At 50.0% G+C, this 12,960-nt stretch overlaps 7 non-coding genes across 7 annotated transcripts; all 7 read left to right on the top strand.

Moving 5' to 3' along the window:
* Positions 1 to 344: 344 nt before the first annotated feature.
* On the top strand, positions 345 to 535 carry LOC142680556 (U2 spliceosomal RNA). Its single transcript, XR_012853022.1, has one exon. It is a non-coding gene; the product is annotated as a U2 spliceosomal RNA (small nuclear RNA).
* Positions 536 to 1,673: 1,138 nt separating this feature from the next.
* LOC142680826 (U2 spliceosomal RNA) lies at positions 1,674 to 1,864 on the top strand. The gene has a single exon (XR_012853244.1). It is a non-coding gene; the product is annotated as a U2 spliceosomal RNA (small nuclear RNA).
* A 1,121-nt stretch (positions 1,865 to 2,985) lies between these two features.
* On the top strand, positions 2,986 to 3,176 carry LOC142680555 (U2 spliceosomal RNA). The gene has a single exon (XR_012853021.1). It is a non-coding gene; the product is annotated as a U2 spliceosomal RNA (small nuclear RNA).
* A 1,125-nt stretch (positions 3,177 to 4,301) lies between these two features.
* Positions 4,302 to 4,492, top strand: LOC142680554 (U2 spliceosomal RNA). The gene has a single exon (XR_012853020.1). It is a non-coding gene; the product is annotated as a U2 spliceosomal RNA (small nuclear RNA).
* Positions 4,493 to 9,719: 5,227 nt separating this feature from the next.
* On the top strand, positions 9,720 to 9,910 carry LOC142680553 (U2 spliceosomal RNA). The gene has a single exon (XR_012853019.1). It is a non-coding gene; the product is annotated as a U2 spliceosomal RNA (small nuclear RNA).
* A 1,260-nt stretch (positions 9,911 to 11,170) lies between these two features.
* On the top strand, positions 11,171 to 11,361 carry LOC142680551 (U2 spliceosomal RNA). Its single transcript, XR_012853018.1, has one exon. It is a non-coding gene; the product is annotated as a U2 spliceosomal RNA (small nuclear RNA).
* A 1,257-nt stretch (positions 11,362 to 12,618) lies between these two features.
* LOC142680393 (U2 spliceosomal RNA) lies at positions 12,619 to 12,809 on the top strand. The gene has a single exon (XR_012852890.1). It is a non-coding gene; the product is annotated as a U2 spliceosomal RNA (small nuclear RNA).
* The last annotated feature ends 151 nt before the right edge of the window (positions 12,810 to 12,960 follow it).

Here is a 12,960-nt window from a genome sequence, read left to right as displayed (position 1 = left end):
AAGTTCAGACGGAACTTTGCACGTGTCATAGTGGAGACCTCAGGAGCCAGAGCCAGCTTTCTGACATCATAATGGGGCCTCAGAGATAAAAGCCTGGGCCCAGGCAGTGTTGGTCAGTGCTGCTCAGCAGGCAGCACTGGACTGGATTAAAGCTGATACAAGGTGTGAAAGGAGAAGGGGTGGCAGTGGGCATGCACTTACTGCTGCTGCTGCTGCTGCCAGTGTTTGCACGGCAGAAGGGCATTTGGGCGTTGCCAGGAAGGCGTTTTTATGTCGATTCCTCCTCTTTCAGCACTGCATTGTGGTGCAAGCAAAAGAAGCAAAATGCGCGGCACATTCGGGTTATCGCTTCTCGGCCTTTTGGCTAAGATCAAGTGTAGTATCTGTTCTTATCAGTTTAATATCTGATACGTCCCCTATCTGGGGACCATATATTAAATGGATTTTTAGAACAGGGAGATGGAAATAGAGCTTGCTCTGTCCACTCCACGCATTGACCTGGTATTGCAGTATTTCCAGGACCGGTGCACCCTTTCCTTATGTGTTTACTAAAATCAGATTCCAAAAGTGCTTTTTGTGTTTGCCATTGTTTTTGTCTTTCGGATGGGATCTCCCCTTTTAATCCCATTATTTCAACACCTGTTGGACAATGCATTTGTACAGTCATGTGTGATAATGAGCTAATTTATTAAATGCAATTAATTAATACATTGCCACCTCTTGTTTTGTGTCGTCTGTGTTTCTGTGTTTCCGGCATTTCACATTGGAACAGCTCATTCACCTTCCTTGTCTTCTCTCCGCCCTCCATCCTATGTAGGTTAAAGAGCTGCACCTGAGCCAGCCACTGATTGATGCAGCACCATAGTCAAATAGTGGAGTGGAGTAGGGGAACAGCAAACAGCCATTAAAGCAGCCAGCCCGCCCGCCCGCCCGCCCGCCCGTCACAATGGACCTACCTGTGTACACTAGATGGATGTGATGGAATGTACTGTGGTCCCTACATTTCAAGAAGAAGTAAGAATTGCAGTTGCAACAAACCCTTGCTTGCCTACAAAGAGAGCAGCAATTTGGATTTGTTACTATGTTACCTGGAAGAATAACAAACTGTGCAAGGATGGAGGTTGTAGGAGCAAGGAGAACAAGTTGTCTGTAAAGTTGGTGGATGCCTATTTTCCATTTTGCAGTCCCTTGTCTCCCTCTTGTGGCCTCCTGGAGGCAACTAGCTGTGCAAAAAAAAGACAGCCTGGGGGCCGGCTGTTGCAGTGTTGCCCTCTCAGGCAACACTGAGTGACTGACTGAGCCGCACCGTCTTATATAAAGTTCAGACGGAACTTTGCACGTGTCATAGTGGAGACCTCAGGAGCCAGAGCCAGCTTTCTGACATCATAATGGGGCCTCAGAGATAAAAGCCTGGGCCCAGGCAGTGTTGGTCAGTGCTGCTCAGCAGGCAGCACTGGACTGGATTAAAGCTGATACAAGGTGTGAAAGGAGAAGGGGTGGCAGTGGGCATGCACTTACTGCTGCTGCTGCTGCTGCTGCTGCTGCTGCCAGTGTTTGCACGGCAGGAGGGCATTTGGGCGTTGCCAGGAAGGCGTTTTTATGTCGATTCCTCCTCTTTCAGCACTGCATTGTGGTGCAAGCAAAAGAAGCAAAACGCGCGGCACGTTCGGGTTATCGCTTCTCGGCCTTTTGGCTAAGATCAAGTGTAGTATCTGTTCTTATCAGTTTAATATCTGATACGTCCCCTATCTGGGGACCATATATTAAATGGATTTTTAGAACAGGGAGATGGAAATAGAGCTTGCTCTGTCCACTTCACGCATTGACCTGGTATTGCAGTATTTCCAGGACCGGTGCACCCTTTCCTTATGTGTTTACTAAAATCAGATTCCAAAAGTGCTTTTTGTGTTTGCCATTGTTTTTGTCTTTCGGATGGGATCTCCCCTTTTAATCCCATTATTTCAACACCTGTTGGACAATGCATTTGTACAGTCATGTGTGATAATGAGCTAATTTATTAAATGCAATTAATTAATTAATACATTGACACCTCTTGTTTTGTGTCGTCTGTGTTTCTGGGTTTCCGGCATTTCACATTGGAACAGCTCATTCACCTTCCTTGTCTTCTCTCCGCCCTCCCTCCTAGGTAGGTTAAAGAGCTGCACCTGAGCCAGCCACTGATTGATGCAGCACCATAGTCAAATAGTGGAGTGGAGTAGGGGAACAGCAAACAGCCATTAAAGCAGCCAGCCCGCCCGCCCGTCACAATGGACCTACCTGTGTACACTAGATGGATGTGATGGAATGTACTGTGGTCCCTACATTTCAAGAAGAAGTAAGAATTGCAGTTGCAACAAACCCTTGCTTGCCTACAAAGAGAGCAGCAATTTGGATTTGTTACTATGTTACCTGGAAGAATAACAAACTGTGCAAGGATGGAGGTTGTAGGAGCAAGGAGAACAAGTTGTCTGTAAAGTTGGTGGATGCCTATTTTCCATTTTGCAGTCCCTTGTCTCCCTCTTGTGGCCTCCTGGAGGCAACTAGCTGTGCAAAAAAAAGACAGCCTGGGGGCCGGCTGTTGCAGTGTTGCCCTCTCAGGCAACACTGAGTGACTGACTGAGCCACACCGTCTTATATAAAGTTCAGACGGAACTTTGCACGTGTCATAGTGGAGACCTCAGGAGCCAGAGCCAGCTTTCTGACATCATAATGGGGCCTCAGAGATAAAAGCCTGGGCCCAGGCAGTGTTGGTCAGTGCTGCTCAGCAGGCAGCACTGGACTGGATTAAAGCTGATACAAGGTGTGAAAGGAGAAGGGGTGGCAGTGGGCATGCACTTACTGCTGCTGCTGCTGCTGCTGCCAGTGTTTGCACGGCAGGAGGGCATTTGGGCGTTGCCAGGAAGGCGTTTTTATGTCGATTCCTCCTCTTTCAGCACTGCATTGTGGTGCAAGCAAAAGAAGCAAAACGCGCGGCACGTTCGGGTTATCGCTTCTCGGCCTTTTGGCTAAGATCAAGTGTAGTATCTGTTCTTATCAGTTTAATATCTGATACGTCCCCTATCTGGGGACCATATATTAAATGGATTTTTAGAACAGGGAGATGGAAATAGAGCTTGCTCTGTCCACTCCACGCATTGACCTGGTATTGCAGTATTTCCAGGACCGGTGCACCCTTTCCTTATGTGTTTACTAAAATCAGATTCCAAAAGTGCTTTTTGTGTTTGCCATTGTTTTTGTCTTTCGGATGGGATCTCCCCTTTTAATCCCATTATTTCAACACCTGTTGGACAATGCATTTGTACAGTCATGTGTGATAATGAGCTAATTTATTAAATGCAATTAATTAATTAATACATTGACACCTCTTGTTTTGTGTCGTCTGTGTTTCTGTGTTTCCGGCATTTCACATTGGAACAGCTCATTCACCTTCCTTGTCTTCTCTCCGCCCTCCCTCCTAGGTAGGTTAAAGAGCTGCACCTGAGCCAGCCACTGATTGATGCAGCACCATAGTCAAATAGTGGAGTGGAGTAGGGGAACAGCAAACAGCCATTAAAGCAGCCAGCCCGCCCGCCCGCCCGTCACAATGGACCTACCTGTGTACACTAGATGGATGTGATGGAATGTACTGTGGTCCCTACATTTCAAGAAGAAGTAAGAATTGCAGTTGCAACAAACCCTTGCTTGCCTACAAAGAGAGCAGCAATTTGGATTTGTTACTATGTTACCTGGAAGAATAACAAACTGTGCAAGGATGGAGGTTGTAGGAGCAAGGAGAACAAGTTGTCTGTAAAGTTGGTGGATGCCTATTTTCCATTTTGCAGTCCCTTGTCTCCCTCTTGTGGCCTCCTGGAGGCAACTAGCTGTGCAAAAAAAAGACAGCCTGGGGGCCGGCTGTTGCAGTGTTGCCCTCTCAGGCAACACTGAGTGACTGACTGAGCCGCACCGTCTTATATAAAGTTCAGACGGAACTTTGCACGTGTCATAGTGGAGACCTCAGGAGCCAGAGCCAGCTTTCTGACATCATAATGGGGCCTCAGAGATAAAAGCCTGGGCCCAGGCAGTGTTGGTCAGTGCTGCTCAGCAGGCAGCACTGGACTGGATTAAAGCTGATACAAGGTGTGAAAGGAGAAGGGGTGGCAGTGGGCATGCACTTACTGCTGCTGCTGCTGCTGCTGCCAGTGTTTGCACGGCAGGAGGGCATTTGGGCGTTGCCAGGAAGGCGTTTTTATGTCGATTCCTCCTCTTTCAGCACTGGATTGTGGTGCAAGCAAAAGAAGCAAAACGCGCGGCACGTTCGGGTTATCGCTTCTCGGCCTTTTGGCTAAGATCAAGTGTAGTATCTGTTCTTATCAGTTTAATATCTGATACGTCCCCTATCTGGGGACCATATATTAAATGGATTTTTAGAACAGGGAGATGGAAATAGAGCTTGCTCTGTCCACTCCACGCATTGACCTGGTATTGCAGTATTTCCAGGACCGGTGCACCCTTTCCTTATGTGTTTACTAAAATCAGATTCCAAAAGTGCTTTTTGTGTTTGCCATTGTTTTTGTCTTTCGGATGGGATCTCCCCTTTTAATCCAATTATTTCAACACCTGTTGGACAATGCATTTGTACAGTCATGTGTGATAATGAGCTAATTTATTAAATGCAATTAATTAATACATTGCCACCTCTTGTTTTGTGTCGTCTGTGTTTCTGTGTTTCCGGCATTTCACATTGGAACAGCTCATTCACCTTCCTTGTCTTCTCTCCGCCCTCCCTCCTAGGTAGGTTAAAGAGCTGCACCTGAGCCAGCCACTGATTGATGCAGCACCATAGTCAAATAGTGGAGTGGAGTAGGGGAACAGCAAACAGCCATTAAAGCAGCCAGCCCGCCCGCCCGCCCGCCCGTCACAATGGACCTACCTGTGTACACTAGATGGATGTGATGGAATGTACTGTGGTCCCTACATTTCAAGAAGAAGTAAGAATTGCAGTTGCAACAAACCCTTGCTTGCCTACAAAGAGAGCAGCAATTTGGATTTGTTACTATGTTACCTGGAAGAATAACAAACTGTGCAAGGATGGAGGTTGTAGGAGCAAGGAGAACAAGTTGTCTGTAAAGTTGGTGGATGCCTATTTTCCATTTTGCAGTCCCTTGTCTCCCTCTTGTGGCCTCCTGGAGGCAACTAGCTGTGCAAAAAAAAGACAGCCTGGGGGCCGGCTGTTGCAGTGTTGCCCTCTCAGGCAACACTGAGTGACAGAAGAGGCTGGACGCAGCCTGCAGGGCTTAAGGGGAAGCCTCCATGACCTCACTGGTAGGGAAAGGGTTAATAGGTAAGGGAGAGTTGGAGGGAGAGTTAGGAGGAGGTGGAGGAGGGACAAGGAGGAGTCAGGGGGCCGTTGCTGAGCTTCCCGCTGTTTGCGGCATTGAGCCGGAAGCAGCGGGAGGAGTAACACAGGGAGAGACAAGCTCCCCGTTGCCCGCGCTTATAACAATGTCGGAGGCCGTATTATTAGAGCGGCTGCGTGCCGCTGATGTGCACCACGGTCCCGGATGGCTTGAGGAGACCGTGGCTGCATTAACTAGGATCCCGGACGCCGTTTCGCCACGCCAGGCCCGGCGTTCGGGGTCTGTTGCAGGGGACAGGCTCCCCTCCCCCGGCCCCCTTACTAGCATTACTATGGCGGCGGGGGGGGAGTCGGCAACAACCGCTCCTGCTCGGAGCAGGCTGAGAGCGTTGCCGGGGGTGACGGCGACTCAGGCCGGGTCGACCCGTCCCTCCCGGCGGTCCCGACCTCCAGAGCGCCTCAGTCCTGAGGCAGTCCCGCGGACACGGCGTCGCAGAGGGAGCCCGATCTCGGACGCTGCAGGCCAGGCAGCTGGGAGGACCGCCCCTTCCCAGGCCCTGCGTCCTGGCAGGAATCCCAAGCCGCGACGGGGTCCGGCGGTAAGCAGGGAGTCGCAGGCCGGGCTCCCTGTCACCCCTCCCCCATCGGATGGAAGATTCGGAGGACAAGGTACGGCCGCCCCGCCTGGTGATGTTCCGGCCAGGGGGCAGGCTTCTTCAGGATCAGCGAGACGGACGTCTAGATCTGCAGCGACGTCGAGGCAACAGGTCCGGTCGGAAGTCTGGGTCCCGGCGGTCGGGCGGCAGGTTGCCGGCCCATCGGTCAGCGCGTCCTCATCCCCGTTCCGAAGATGTCGTTTGGATGGACAGTCGTCGGCGAGAGAAGAGCTGGAGGAAGGTGAACTGGACGTGTATCGTCGAGGTCAGGATGGTCCGGCTGACGGGAACACAGCGCCTGTGCAGCCCGGTGAGTGTATAACTCCATCATTGTCATATCCAGCGATTTTTATGTCGGGTATCGGCGGGGGGGCTGCTAGCGTCGCATCGGTGGCCGGTAGTGGCGCGGGCGGGCGCGATGGCGCGGGTTTGGCAGACTTAGTGGGTTGCTTGAGAGAGCTGGTCGGGCGCCTAGATAGGGCGGTGGCGCCGGTAGTCACGGAAGTGTCCCCGGCGGTAGTTTGGGAGGGTCCCAGGGAAGGGGGATTGTTACAAGCGCGGCCCGTAACGGCGGTTAGAGAGGCGGTCGCGGTGTCGGTACAGACCGAGGCGCAAAAAGATGGCGATCGGGTGCGTATTGATGATCGCGCTCGTGGGGAGGTGTATGTGTGTTTCGAAGGTCCGTTGGGGGCGCATTTAAAGCAGGAGGTGCGTGAGCGGATCTGGAAGGACGAATATGTAGAGATTTTTTCTCTCTTGCCGCTCGCTAAATTTAATTTGGATAAGAGCAAGCGGGACGAGAGTAAAAAGGACGAGGAGGAACGGCGGCGGTATAGGCTTATCCCGCAGACGTTCGTTAATTGGTCGCAGGCGTTCGCCATATTAGCCAGTGTGATAGGGGAAAAGGCGCCGGAAAATTGTTCGGCGTTGTTTTGTTATTTTGATGCTATTGGGGAGGCTCATAGGGCGTATGGGGGCCAGGCGTGGCTGCGATACGACGAGCAATTCCGTCAGCGAAAAGCGGTTCGGCCGGCGATTCGGTGGGACCAGAAGGATATTGCTCTCTGGTTACGGGTTACGGCTCCGGTTAGGCAGTCCTTCCCCGGGAGCGCCGGCCAAGGAGGCCAGTCTAGTCAGGTTGGACAAGGCGGCGGGGGAAAGGCAGGGTTTTGCTGGCAATTTAATGAAGGCCAGTGCAAGTTCGGGGCCACGTGCAAGTTCAAGCACGTGTGTTCGGAGTGTAATGGTGCATCACACGGGGCGGCGAAATGTATGCGGAAAAGCGGACATAGTCCCGAGGAAACATTGGCGGTTGGCTAGGTCAGTGAAAGAGTCAATAAGGCTCGCATTAAAAGTTAATCGGGCGGTGTCCCGTTTCGTAGCAAAAATCGGGGGCATTTGTGTGCGGCACAGGGATTTGGAGTCAGGAGTGGGGAACTTCTGGAGGGGTGATGGGGTTCACCTGACCGAGGTTGGCATTGATCTTTGGAGCTTGGCGATAGCAGAAGGAATAGAAAGGGCGGTGGTGGTGTGGCGGAACTCACAGGCTTAAGGTGGTCAAGGCCTGTTTCGCTGTGGCGGGGGGAGTCCTTGAGGCCAGTCAGTACAAAATGGTGGGGGGGTCGCATCGGGGGTATGCGTCCCCCAAAAAAGGTACATGGTTGAAGACTTCATCGGGTGTTATCCCTTTGAAGTGGTCTTCTGGTAGAAGGTATATCACTTGAAGGCTTCATCGGGTGTTATCCCTTTGAAGTGGACTTCTAGTGGTCGGTATATCACTTGAGGGCTTCATCGGGTGTTATCCCCTTGAAGTGGACTTCTAGTGGTCGGTATATCACTTGAGGGCTTCATCGGGTGTTATCCCCTTGAAGTGGACTTCTAGTGGTTGGAGCCATCTGCAGAGGTGAACGGTGCTTCCGAGCTGGTTTACGGCTGGAGGTAATTGGTGGTTTGCAGATGGCTAATTCGGTGTGTTCTTAAAAAGGAACATCTGAAGGGGCTTCAAGGACTTCCTCTGCTCGGGTTAATGTTAACGTTAAATTGTTATGTACGATTCTGACCCATGTTGGGTCAAGTGAATTATTAGGAGGAATTCTCTGGTGGATTCCTAAATAGTTATCCGAATGTTTCGGATTTAAATTGTTTTGATAAAACTGTGAAATTAATAAACGGCTGCTGTGGCCATTTCACATCCAACCTCGGTGTCACGTGTCTTTCCTAAAGGTGGGGGTGGAGGGATAAGATGGGTAAGGGAAGGTTCATTAACACACGACTCTACTTAGGAAGGTCAAGAAGAGGCTGGACGCAGCCTGCAGGGCTTAAGGGGAAGCCTCCATGACCTCACTGGTAGGGAAAGGGTTAATAGGTAAGGGAGAGTTGGAGGGAGAGTTAGGAGGAGGTGGAGGAGGGACAAGGAGGAGTCAGGGGGCCGTTGCTGAGCTTCCCGCTGTTTGCGGCATTGAGCCGGAAGCAGCGGGAGGAGTAACACAGGGAGAGACAAGCTCCCACCCTCCCGCCCTTTGTTTGTTACCCCTGTGGGGCTTTATGTACGTCCGTTTATGAGTGTTGTCTTTGTTTTGTGTGCTTATTTAACATGTTTTTCCTTTTTTCCCGGAGTAGGTTCTGTTGTCATGGCAGCTGGCGGGGGGAGTCCTTGAGGCCAGTCAGTACAAAATGGTGGGGGGGTCGCATCGGGGGTATGCGTCCCCCAAAAAAGGTACATGGTTGAAGACTTCATCGGGTGTTATCCCTTTGAAGTGGTCTTCTGGTAGAAGGTATATCACTTGAAGGCTTCATCGGGTGTTATCCCTTTGAAGTGGACTTCTAGTGGTCGGTATATCACTTGAGGGCTTCATCGGGTGTTATCCCCTTGAAGTGGACTTCTAGTGGTCGGTATATCACTTGAGGGCTTCATCGGGTGTTATCCCCTTGAAGTGGACTTCTAGTGGTTGGAGCCATCTGCAGAGGTGAACGGTGCTTCCGAGCTGGTTTACGGCTGGAGGTAATTGGTGGTTTGCAGATGGCTAATTCGGTGTGTTCTTAAAAAGGAACATCTGAAGGGGCTTCAAGGACTTCCTCTGCTCGGGTTAATGTTAACGTTAAATTGTTATGTACGATTCTGACCCATGTTGGGTCAAGTGAATTATTAGGAGGAATTCTCTGGTGGATTCCTAAATAGTTATCCGAATGTTTCGGATTTAAATTGTTTTGATAAAACTGTGAAATTAATAAACGGCTGCTGTGGCCATTTCACATCCAACCTCGGTGTCACGTGTCTTTCCTAAAGGTGGGGGTGGAGGGATAAGATGGGTAAGGGAAGGTTCATTAACACACGACTCTACTTAGGAAGGTCATGACTGAGCCGCACCGTCTTATATAAAGTTCAGACGGAACTTTGCACGTGTCATAGTGGAGACCTCAGGAGCCAGAGCCAGCTTTCTGACATCATAATGGGGCCTCAGAGATAAAAGCCTGGGCCCAGGCAGTGTTGGTCAGTGCTGCTCAGCAGGCAGCACTGGACTGGATTAAAGCTGATACAAGGTGTGAAAGGAGAAGGGGTGGCAGTGGGCATGCACTTACTGCTGCTGCTGCTCCTGCTGCTGCCAGTGTTTGCACGGCAGGAGGGCATTTGGGCGTTGCCAGGAATGCGTTTTTATGTCGATTCCTCCTCTTTCAGCACTGCATTGTGGTGCAAGCAAAAGAAGCAAAACGCGCGGCACGTTCGGGTTATCGCTTCTCGGCCTTTTGGCTAAGATCAAGTGTAGTATCTGTTCTTATCAGTTTAATATCTGATACGTCCCCTATCTGGGGACCATATATTAAATGGATTTTTAGAACAGGGAGATGGAAATAGAGCTTGCTCTGTCCACTCCACGCATTGACCTGGTATTGCAGTATTTCCAGGACCGGTGCACCCTTTCCTTATGTGTTTACTAAAATCAGATTCCAAAAGTGCTTTTTGTGTTTGCCATTGTTTTTGTCTTTCGGATGGGATCTCCCCTTTTAATCCCATTATTTCAACACCTGTTGGACAATGCATTTGTACAGTCATGTGTGATAATGAGCTAATTTATTAAATGCAATTAATTAATACATTGCCACCTCTTGTTTTGTGTCGTCTGTGTTTCTGTGTTTCCGGCATTTCACATTGGAACAGCTCATTCACCTTCCTTGTCTTCTCTCCGCCCTCCCTCCTAGGTAGGTTAAAGAGCTGCACCTGAGCCAGCCACTGATTGATGCAGCACCATAGTCAAATAGTGGAGTGGAGTAGGGGAACAGCAAACAGCCATTAAAGCAGCCAGCCCGCCCGCCCGCCCGTCACAATGGACCTACCTGTGTACACTAGATGGATGTGATGGAATGTACTGTGGTCCCTACATTTCAAGAAGAAGTAAGAATTGCAGTTGCAACAAACCCTTGCTTGCCTACAAAGAGAGCAGCAATTTGGATTTGTTACTATGTTACCTGGAAGAATAACAAACTGTGCAAGGTTGGAGGTTGTAGGAGCAAGGAGAACAAGTTGTCTGTAAAGTTGGTGGATGCCTATTTTCCATTTTGCAGTCCCTTGTCTCCCTCTTGTGGCCTCCTGGAGGCAACTAGCTGTGCAAAAAAAAGACAGCCTGGGGGCCGGCTGTTGCAGTGTTGCCCTCTCAGGCAACACTGAGTGACTGACTGAGCCGCACCGTCTTATATAAAGTTCAGACGGAACTTTGCACGTGTCATAGTGGAGACCTCAGGAGCCAGAGCAAGCTTTCTGACATCATAATGGGACCTCAGAGATAAAAGCCTGGGCCCAGGCAGTTTTGGTCAGTGCTGCTCAGCAGGCAGCACTGGACTGGATTAAAGCTGATACAAGGTGTGAAAGGAGAAGGGGTGGCAGTGGGCATGCACTTACTGCTGCTGCTGCTGCCAGTGTTTGCACGGCAGGAGGGCATTTGGGCGTTGCCAGGAAGGCGTTTTTATGTCGATTCCTCCTCTTTCAGCACTGCATTGTGGTGCAAGCAAAAGAAGCAAATCCTGTCTTGCTTCCTCTCCGGCCTTTATTCACCTCCCGCTTAGTAGCTGTGAGTGTGTGTGAGCCTGCAGGGCCCCATGGAATTGCCTAGGAGTAGGCTGAATCGCTGCAAGGGGTGAACAGCAGTATTGGGCAGGCTCGGTCAACGCGCGGCCCGTTCGGGTTATCGCTTCTCGGCCTTTTGGCTAAGATCAAGTGTAGTATCTGTTCTTATCAGTTTAATATCTGATACGTCCCCTATCTGGGGACCATATATTAAATGGATTTTTAGAACAGGGAGATGGAAATAGAGCTTGCTCTGTCCACTCCACGCATTGACCTGGTATTGCAGTATTTCCAGGACCGGTGCACCCTTTCCTTATGTGTTTACTAAAATCAGATTCCAAAAGTGCTTTTTGTGTTTGCCATTGTTTTTGTCTTTCGGATGGGATCTCCCCTTTTAATCCCATTATTTCAACACCTGTTGGACAATGCATTTGTACAGTCATGTGTGATAATGAGCTAATTTATTAAATGCAATTAATTAATACATTGCCACCTCTTGTTTTGTGTCGTCTGTGTTTCTGTGTTTCCGGCATTTCACATTGGAACAGCTCATTCACCTTCCTTGTCTTCTCTCCGCCCTCCCTCCTAGGTAGGTTAAAGAGCTGCACCTGAGCCAGCCACTGATTGATGCAGCACCATAGTCAAATAGTGGAGTGGAGTAGGGGAACAGCAAACAGCCATTAAAGCAGCCAGCCCGCCCGCCCGCCCGTCACAATGGACCTACCTGTTTACACTAGATGGATGTGATGGAATGTACTGTGGTCCCTACATTTCAAGAAGAAGTAAGAATTGCAGTTGCAACAAACCCTTGCTTGCCTACAAAGAGAGCAGCAATTTGGATTTGTTACTATGTTACCTGGAAGAATAACAAACTGTGCAAGGATGGAGGTTGTAGGAGCAAGGAGAACAAGTTGTCTGTAAAGTTGGTGGATGCCTATTTTCCATTTTGCAGTCCCTTGTCTCCCTCTTGTGGCCTCCTGGAGGCAACTAGCTGTGCAAAAAAAAGACAGCCTGGGGGCCGGCTGTTGCAGTGTTGCCCTCTCAGGCAACACTGAGTGACTGACTGAGCCGCACCGTCTTATATAAAGTTCAGACGGAACTTTGCACGTGTCATAGTGGAGACCTCAGGAGCCAGAGCCAGCTTTGTGACATCATAATGGGGCCTCAGAGATAAAAGCCTGGGCCCAGGCAGTGTTGGTCAGTGCTGCTCAGCAGGCAGCACTGGACTGGATTAAAGCTGATACAAGGTGTGAAAGGAGAAGGGGTGGCAGTGGGCATGCACTTACTGCTGCTGCTGCCAGTGTTTGCACGGCAGGAGGGCATTTGGGCGTTGCCAGGAAGGCGTTTTTATGTCGATTCCTCCTCTTTCAGCACTGCATTGTGGTGCAAGCAAAAGAAGCAAATCCTGTCTTGCTTCCTCTCCGGCCTTTATTCACCTCCCGCTTAGTAGCTGTGAGTGTGTGTGAGCCTGCAGGGCCCCATGGAATTGCCTAGGAGTAGGCTGAATCGCTGCAAGGGGTGAACAGCAGTATTGGGCAGGCTCGGTCAACGTGCGGCCCGTTCGGGTTATCGCTTCTCGGCCTTTTGGCTAAGATCAAGTGTAGTATCTGTTCTTATCAGTTTAATATCTGATACGTCCCCTATCTGGGGACCATATATTAAATGGATTTTTAGAACAGGGAGATGGAAATAGAGCTTGCTCTGTCCACTCCACGCATTGACCTGGTATTGCAGTATTTCCAGGATCGGTGCACCCTTTCCTTATGTGTTTACTAAAATCAGATTCCAAAAGTGCTTTTTGTGTTTGCCATTGTTTTTGTCTTTCGGATGGGATCTCCCCTTTTAATCCCATTATTTCAACACCTGTTGGACAATGCATTTGTACAGTCATGTGTGATAATGAGCTAATT

The sequence above is a fragment of the Rhinoderma darwinii genome, assembly GCF_050947455.1.
Source record: "Rhinoderma darwinii isolate aRhiDar2 chromosome 2 unlocalized genomic scaffold, aRhiDar2.hap1 SUPER_2_unloc_56, whole genome shotgun sequence".
Taxonomy (NCBI): Eukaryota; Metazoa; Chordata; class Amphibia; order Anura; family Rhinodermatidae; genus Rhinoderma; species Rhinoderma darwinii.
The sequence above is the reverse complement of the archived record's forward strand: the minus strand, read 5'-3'. Positions and strand labels throughout refer to the sequence as shown.